A 9,860-nucleotide genomic window follows, 5' to 3' on the forward strand; every position below is an offset into this window, starting at 1 on the left:
TGTTTCTGCTGACAGAACACACAAGATTTCATTCTTTTAAATAGGCGAGGACCAAACTGGATTGTCAAGATGAGCAAGGGTTGGTTGCGCTTTTCAAGCACTCGTTGATGAAGTATTGTTCCTACTTGAGGCAAGCACACTTCAATGGCAAGCCTCTAAACGAAATTTCTGTAAAGTCTCCGGTGCTACATTTATTAGACAGTGACTGGAATAATATTGTTACACATTGGTCTCGTCAGCAGCGTAAGGTACTATCTATGATATCACATCACAATTTGAACTACATTTCTGCATTTGCCTTAACGTCTCACTTGTACGAGAAACTGTTAGCATAAGAACATTCATTCTCAAGGGACCACAGAATCTTGCAACTATACTGCACACTGCATTGCTCTTGTGAGTGCCACTTGCCCTGTATGACCATACTTACTTTCATAGTTGTTTGATTATGTAACATCACTTCACATGTTAGCCTCGTTATCGTCCATTTGGTGGACACTTTAAGATCTGTATGGACTCCTACATAAATTTAGAATCAATCCAATGCTTTTGAAGAGGTTTAGCTCTGCAGTCCTCTTGTAAGGACTGACCGGCGTGTATCACTGTTCTTACATTAACAGCTACTCCCTCCGTCCCATAATATAAGAACCTTTTGTATAGTACACCAGTGTTCAAAACACTCTTGTATTATGGGAAGAGGGATTGGTTCATTGTGTAGCATTCTGCATCTTATCTCCCTCGCCCACCATTTACTAAAAAATATCAGATCTATATTTAATCTTACCAAAAATTTGAGTACACATACAATGCCAGTGCAGAAGTGTAGCCCATTGCACCTGTGAGTACATTTTGTCCTGTAACGCTTGTACTTCCAGGGATTGGTAGTTTATTTATCTTCATTATCCTCTATCCCTTCCAGTATTATCATATCTATAATTACTCTCTACGAAATGTAGAGTACAAGCAATGCTTGTGTAGAAGATTCTGTGCTGAAATTCTTGAGTTGTCCTTCCCTTGACATGGAGAAGGGCATTATAAAGCCGGTGTTAACTGTTAATGTAAGTCAGTCCTTATAAAGCCTTTATCCTCAACTACTGTTTAATTTGCTCATACTCCCTATCGTTTACTGCTGTTTAGTTTGCTGTTTGTATCAAAATGCATGTTCACAACAACAGTAAGTTCCAAGTTTTACTTGTAAAACCAAATTCCTTATTCATACCATGCACATTACTCAATACTCCCTATATGTATGCTTGTTTTTGTGGGTCTATAATTCAGTGTGTGGTGAAGAAGCCCATGTTTGCACCTTGTCATCTCATGTTTTATCTTACTGATGTGGCTGATGATATCAACAGCATGCCATGCACATTAACCAAAATAGATACAATGATTATCTTTGCCCTTCATCTATGCTTGTTATGTTGACATGGTAATCCAGTAGTGCGGTGAAGCTCCCCGCATTATGAACAATGCCAAATTATGCTATTGATATTTTGAACTTACTCTTTATTTTCTAATTTGAAATTGGATGGAATTGACAGCACAGTTATCATCTTTGTTTATACACGTGCAAAACTTGTCATCTCTCTGCTTGTTTCAAGGTGATATGCCTGATGGCATGCACAAGTCTGCTGAAGGCTGTGACACAAACCCAACATATATTGTAGCAAAGAAGGAAAAACATCTTGAAGATAGTGAGACAACCCCAAAGTCTTGTCTTGATGCAGTGTTCAAGTTACTTGAGACTAGCAGTCAGACAAGCTCACAGAATTTTCTGTCTGAGTCAGTTCGACTTCTTCAGTCCCAAGTTCTAGCAGAAAGGCATTCTGTAACTCAACTTTGACTTGAAGTCCTATCTCTAAGAAAGATTGTAGAGAACACCAATGAGAACCTCATTGCTAAACAGCTACACCTGGAAGCTATGACTGAAATGCTAGGCCAGTCTCACAGCGTTTCTCCGCAGCTTGTGCAGCAGTTCCCGCGCAAGGCTAACCTTTCTTGAACTGTCTCCGAAGTGTTCTCGGTTTAGTATTATTTTTTTACACTACAATGGTGCCCAGTTTTTGTAATTTGCTTCTTCGTTGTGCTTTATGATCACTAGTGGTGAACTTCGATGCCCAGTGGATGTAATATACCATAAATCCATTATTGTATAGTGTAGGTTTATTCTAAGTTACTATGCCCTAATTCTTTATTGTATAGAGTAGGTTTGTTCTTAATTCCTACTAGTTACTGCCATCATTCGCTATCTGAAAAAAAATCTGATGTAGTCGACCGGGCTGAAACATTTGCCTCTAACGGGCCTTGTTTTAAGCGGGCCGCAATTGGGGCAGCTTGCATCTTTCTTGGGCCCGAATGGCCATTGGGGCCTTCACACTTTGCGCTAGGCCCACAACTTACTCCGGCCTATATTCGGCCCAAATTTTAGTTGGGCCTTTTGTGGACCCAGCACTTAGTTTGGCCCATGTAGCGTTGGACTATTAACAGGCTGAAATATTCTGGTGGCCTGTTACAGCCCAGAAGAAACCATGGGCCTTTAGCAGGCCAAAATTCATGTTGGGCCTCAATTTTCACTAGTCGCTGACGGGCCTTCAGTAGGCTGAAAGGTAGACCGGGCCTTTTTTGGCCCAGCTATATGACGGGCCGTTACCAGGCCGAAACATATTTCGGAACTTAGTTGGCCCACTGATATCATGGGCCTTTAAGAGGCCGAAAGCTTAGTACATGCATCGATGTGCCGAATTATACGACAGGCCTTGAACAAGCCAAAAGTCATAGTGAGCTGAATTGTTGCCACCTTTATCACGGGTCATTAGTGGGCCGGATGTCGCCTCGGACCATATATGGCCCATGGGTAGCACGGGCCATTCCCAGGCCGAAAGACATACCGGGTTGAAATGGGCCTATGTCTACATCAGGCCTCTAACAGGCCAAAAGTCACTAGGCTGTAGTTGGGCCCAAATATTCAGCGAACAATTAACGGGCTAGATCTGACTTCGGGCTATAAATGGGCCTTATTAAACATGTCGTTATTGGGCTGGCCCGCTAGTACCTAAGTAAGTACTACGAGCCTTTGACTGGGCCGACCTTTTAACCTATATGGGCCTTTGTTGGGCCATGCCACGTGTCAACGTATCATAGGTGCCTCATGTCCAATGAATGGATGACATCTGTCCCAACGGTGAGCCAACACATGTTTCCTCCGACCAATAACAATTTTACACGTGAAAAATCCTCATTGGTCCGGGCTGTTAATGGGTTATCGGATCCAAACCGGACCCGATAGCTTAATGGCGACCCGTTATGGTGGATGCCACATGTCGGTTGCTACCTCTTGAGCACTGCGTTGGTTTTCCCTTGAAGAGGAAAGGGTGATGCAACAGAGCAGCATAAGTATTTCCCTCAGTTTTTGAGAACCAAGGTATCAACCCAGTAGGAGGCCACGCACGAGTCCCTCGCACCTACCCAAACAAATAAACTCCTCGCAACCAACGCGATAAAGGGGTTGTCAATCCCTTCACGGTCACCTACAAAAGTGAGATCTGATAGATATGATAAGATAATATTTTTGGTATTTTTATGGTAAAGAGAAATAAAGATGCAAGTAAAATAACTGGCAAAGGAAATAACTAAGTATTGGAAGATTAATATGATGGAAAATAGACCCGGGGGCCATAGGTTTCACTAGAGGCTTCTCTCGAGAGCATAAGTATTACGGTGGGTGAACAAATTACTATTGAGCAATTTACAGAATTGAGCATAGTTATGAGAATATCTAGGTATAATCATTTATATAGGCATCACATCCGAGAAAAGTAGACCGACTCCTTCCTGCATCTACTACTATTACTCCACACATCGATCGCTATCCAGCATGCATCTAGAGTATTAAGTTCAAGAGGATAGAGTAGTGCTTTAAACAAGATGACATGATGTAGAGGGATAAACTCATGCAATATGATATAAAACCCATCTTGCTATCCTCGATGGCAACAATACAATACGTCCCTTGATGCCCCTACTTTCAATGGGAAAGGACAACGCAAGATTGAACCCAAATCTAAGCACTTCTCCCATTGCAAGAAAGATCAATCTACTAGGCCAATTCAAACTGATAATTCGAAGAGACTTGCAAAGATAACCAATCATACATATAATAATTCAGAGAAGATTCAATATTGTTCATAGATAAACTTGATCATAAACCCACAATTCATCGGTCTCAACAAACACACCACAAAATAAGATTGAATCGAATAGATCTCCACAAGAGAGGGGGAGAACTTTGTATTGAGATCCAAAAAGAGAGACGAAGCCATCTAGCTAATAACTATGGACCCGTAGGTCTGAAGTAAACTACTCACACTTCATCAGAGAGGCTATGGTGTTGATGTAGAAGCCCTCCGTGATCGATATCCCTCCGACGGAGCACCAGAAAAGGCCCCAATATGGGATCTCGTGGATACAGAAAGTTATGGCGGTGGAATTAGGGCTTTAGCTCCGTATCTGGTAGTTTGGGGGTACGTAGGTATATATAGGAGGAAGGAGTACGATGGTGGAGCAACATGGGCCCCACAAGGGTGGAGGGCGCGCCTGGGGGGTGTAGGCGCGCCCCCCTAACTCATGCCTTCCTGGTTGATTGCTTGACGTAGGGTCCAAGTCCTCTGGATCAAGTTCATTCCGAAAATCACGTTCCCGAAGGTTACATTCCGTTTGGACTCCGTTTGATATTCTTTTTTTGTGAAACTCTGAAATAGGCAAAAAACAACAATTCTGGGCTGGGCCTCCGGTTAATAGGTTAGTCCCAAAAATAATATAAAAGTGTATAATAAAGCCCAATAATGTCCAAAACAGGATATAATATAGCATGGAACAATAAGAAATTATAGATACATTTGAGACGTATCAAGCATCCCCAAGCTAAATTCCTGCTCGTCCTCGAGTTGGTAAATGATAAAAACAAAATTTTTGATGTGGAATGCTACTTGGCATAATTTCAATGTAATACTCTTAATTGTGGTATGAATATTCAGATCCGAAAAATTCAAGAAAAAAGTTCAATATTGACGTAGAAATAATAATACTTCAAGCATACTAACTAAGCAATTATGTCTCTTCAAAATAACATGGCCAAAGGAAGTTACCCCTACAAAATCATATAGTCTGGCTATGCTCCATCTTCACCACACAAAGTATTCAAATCATGCACAACCCCGATGACAAGCCAAACAATTGTTTCATACTTTTGGTGTTCTCAAACTTTTTAAATCTTCATGCAATACATGAGCGTGAGCCATGGACATAACACTATAGGTGGAATAGAATGGTGGTTGTGGAGAAGACAAAAAGGGAGAAGATAGTCTCACATCAACTAGGCGTATCAACGGCCTATGGAGATGCCCATTAATAGATATCAATGTGAGTGAGTAGGGATTGCCATGCAATGGATGCACTAGAGCTATAAGTATATGAAAGCTCAACAAAAAGAAACCAAGTGGGTGTGCATCCAACTTGCTTGCTCACAAAGACCTACGGCATTTGAGGAAGCCCATCGTTGGAATATACAAGCCAAGTTCTATAATGAAAAATTCCCACTAGTATATGAAAGTGATAACATAGGAGACTCTCTATCATGAAGATCATGGTGCTACTTTGAAGCACAAGTGTGGAGAAAAAAAGGATAGTTTTATTGCCCCTTTTTATTTATTTACACTTTTTTTGGGCCTTCTTTTTTTTTATTTGGCCTGTCTCTTTTTTTATTGGGACAATACTCTATGAGTGATGATCATCACACTTCTATTTATTTACAACTCAATGATTACAACTCGATACTAGAATAAAGTATGACTCTATATGAATGCCTCCGGCGGTATACCGGGATAACAATGATGCATGAGTGACTTATATGAAAGAATTATGAACGGTGGCTTTGCCACAACGAAAATGTCAACTACATGATCAGACGAAGCAATATGACAATGATGGAGCATGTCATAGCAAACGGAACAGTGGAAAGTTGCATTGCAATATATCTCAGAATGGCTATGGAAATGCCATGATAGCTAGGTATGGTGGCTATTTTGAGGAAGGTATATGGTGGTTGTATGATACCGGCGAAAGGTGTGCGGTATTAGAGAGGCTAGCAATGGTGGAAGGGTGAGAGTGCGTACAATCCATGGACTCAATATTAGTCATAAAGAACTCACATACTTATTGCAAAAATCTATTAGTTATCGAAGCAAAGTACTACGCGCATGCTCCTAGGGGATAGATTGGTAGGAAAAGACCATGGCTCGACCCCGACCGCCACTCATAAGGAGGACAATCAATAAATACATCATGCTCCGACTTCTTAACATAAAGGTTCACAATAGGTGCATGTACGGGAATCACAAACTTCAACAGAAGCATTTCTAAAATTTACAACTAGTAAACTAGCATGACTCTAATATCACCATCTCCATATCTCAAAACAATTATCAAGTTTTAAACTTCTCATAGTATTCAACACACTCGTAAGAAAATTTATTATTAATAATGAATGCCTAACGTAATTAAAGAAAATTACCATGCTGTTTTGTAGGACTCTCAAAATAATCTAAGTGAAGCGTGAGAGAACAATGGTTTCTATAAAACAAATCGAACAACGTCCTCTAAAAGATATAAGTGAAGCATTAGAGAAAAAACTATATAACTCAAAAGATATAAGTGAAGCACACAGAGTATTCTAACAATTTCCGAATCATGAGTGTCTCTCTCAAAAAGGTGTGTGCAGCAATGATGATTGTGGAAAACTAACAAATAAAGACTCAAATAATACAAGACGCTCCAAGAAAAACACATATCATGTGGTAAATAAAAATATAGCTCCCAGTAAAGTTGCCGATAGAAGTAGACGAAAGAGGGGATGCCTTCCGGGGTATCCCCAAGCTTTTGATTTTAGGTTTCCTTAGATTATATTGGGGGTGCCATGGGCATCCCCAAGCTTAGGCTCTTTCCACTCCTTGTTCCATAATCCATCAAATATTTACCCAAAACTTGAAAACTTCACAACACAAAACTTAAAGTAGAAAATCTCGTGAGCTCTGATAGCGAAAGAAATAAAAAACCACTTCAAGGTATTGTAATGAACTCATTATTTATTTATATTGGTGTTAAACCTACTGTATTCCAACTTCTCTATGGTTTATAAACTATTTTACTAGCCATAGATTCATCAAAATAAGCAAACAACACACGGAAAACAGAATCTGTCAAAAACAGAACAGTCTGTAGTAATCTGTAGCTAACGCAAGATCTGGAACCCCAAAAATTCTAAAATAAATTGCTCGACGTGAGGAATTTATCTATTAATCATATTAAAAAATAATTAACTAAATAGCGCTTTCCAAATAAAAATGGCAGAAGTTCTCGTGAGCGCTAACGTTTCTGTTTTTTACATTAAGATTAAAAAGACTTTCCGCAAGTCTTCCCAACGGTTCTACTTGGCACAAACACTAATTAAACACAAAAAACACAACCAAAACAGAGGCTAGACAAATTATTTATTACTAAACAGGAGCAAAAATCAAGTAATAAAAAATAAAATTGGGTTGCCTCCCAACAAGCGCTATCGTTTAACGCCCTTAGCTCGGCATATAAGAGAAGATAGATCTAGGTATCTTTAGTTGGTAATTCTTTAATGAGACATCTATAACCTTTAGGAGTTTCTTTCCTTTTCTCAATAATCAAACTTCTAGGCAAAAAATCGAAAAAATCATTAGTAGCAAATGGTTCCTTAATGATAGTAAAAATATTAGGATGAATACTGATAGATTTGAGATCCGCAGTTTCTTTGCTAGAGGATTAACCCTTATTTTTAGGAACATACATAAGCTTGGAAATTTTAGTAGGAGGACTTGGGGTATTATTTATGGAAGAAAAAGCGGTTCCCAAGTTGGTAATGATACCCTCAAGTTTATCGATTCTAGTGGAATCATGATTTATTCTTTCATTAACTATGGGTTCCTTCTCCTTAATATTTTTCAAAGTGACTCCTACTTTAGATCAATATTGAGTAATTTGGTTGTGGATCTTTTTCTCGAAATTTTCAATTAACTCTACGGTAGCAACTTTATTTTCAATAATTTCAAATTTTTGCATTACATGCTCCAAAGTTAACATAGTTCCATTAAGCAAAAGAGGGTGTGAGACAAACAAATCTATCATAGCATTATAGGAATCAAAATTGTGGCTACCCAAGAAGTTCCCTCCGGTAATGGTATCAAGGACATATCTGTTCCAAGGAATAGCACCTACATAAAAATTGCGAAGAAGAATAGAAGTAGATTGCAAATTCTATACCAAGCGTCTTTTAGGTATTCTCCTACCCTTTGCTTAAAATTAAGAACTTCATTTTCAGGAGACAACGGAGAAGATAGGGTACTAGCCATAACGACAACCAAGCAATCCAACACACAAGCAAACAAGAAACAAGCAGAAAGAGGCAAATAGAGAAAGAGAGGGAGGATGGAGAGAGAGGGAGAATAAAACGGCAAGGGTGAAGTGGGGGGGGAGAGGAAAACGAGAGGCAAATGGCAAATAATGTAATGCGGGAGATAAGGGTTTGTGATGGGTACTCGCTATGTTGACTTTTGCGTAGACTCCCCGGCAACGGCGCCAAAAATCCATCTTGCTACCTCTTGAGCATTGCATTGGTTTTCCCTTGAAGAGGAAAGGGTGATGCAGCAGAGCAGCGTAAGTATTTCCCTCAGTTTTTGAGAACCAAGGTATCAATCCAATAGGAGGCCACGCACGAGTCCCTCGCACTGACACAAACAAATAGACTCCTCGCAACCAACGCGATAAAGGGGTTGTCAATCCCTTCACGGTCACCTACGAGAGTGAGATATGATAGATATGATACGATAATATTTTTGGTATTTTCATGATAAAGAGAAATAAAGATGCAAGTAAAATAAATGGCAAAGGAAATAACTAAGTATTGGAAGATTAATCTGATGGAAAATAGACCCGGGGGCCATAGGTTTCACTAGAGGCTTCTCTCGAGAGCATAAGTATTACGGTAGGTGAACAAATTAATGTTGAGCAGTTGACAGAATTGAGCATAGTTATGAGAATATCTAGGTATGATCATGTATATAGGCATCACGTCCGAGACAAGTAGACCGACTCCTGCCTATGTCTACTACTATTACGCCACACATCAACCACTATCCAGCATGCATCTAGAGTAGTAAGTTCAAGAGAACAGAGTAACACTTTAAGCAAGATGACATGATGTAGAGGGATAAACTCATGCAATATGATATAAACCCTAGCTTGTTATCCTCGATGGCAACAATACAATACGTGCCTTGCTGCCCCTACAGTCACTGGGAAAGGACACCGCAAGATTGATCCCAAAGCTAAGCACTTCTACCATTTCAAGAAAGATCAATCTAGTAGGCCAAACCAAACTGATAATTCGAAGAGACTTGCAAAGATAACCAATCATACATAAAAGAATTCATAGAAGATTCAAATATTGTTCATAGATAAACTTGATCATAAACCCACAATTCATCGGTCTTTACAAACACACCGCAAAAGAAGATTACATAGAATAGATCTCCACAAGAGAGGGGGAGAACTTTGTATTGAGATCCAAAAAGAGAGAAGAAGCCATCTAGCTAATAACTATGGACCCGTAGGTCTGAAGTAAACTACTCACACATCATCGGAGATGCTATGGTGTTGATGTTGAAGCCCTCTGTGATCGATACCCCTCCGGTGGAGCTCTGGAAAAGGTCCCAAGATGGGATCTCATGGATACAGAAAGTTACGGCGGTGGAACTAGGGTTTTGGCTCCGTATCTGGTA

Source organism: Triticum urartu, chromosome 7 (genome assembly GCF_003073215.2).
Source record: "Triticum urartu cultivar G1812 chromosome 7, Tu2.1, whole genome shotgun sequence".
NCBI classification, from domain to species: Eukaryota; Viridiplantae; Streptophyta; class Magnoliopsida; order Poales; family Poaceae; genus Triticum; species Triticum urartu.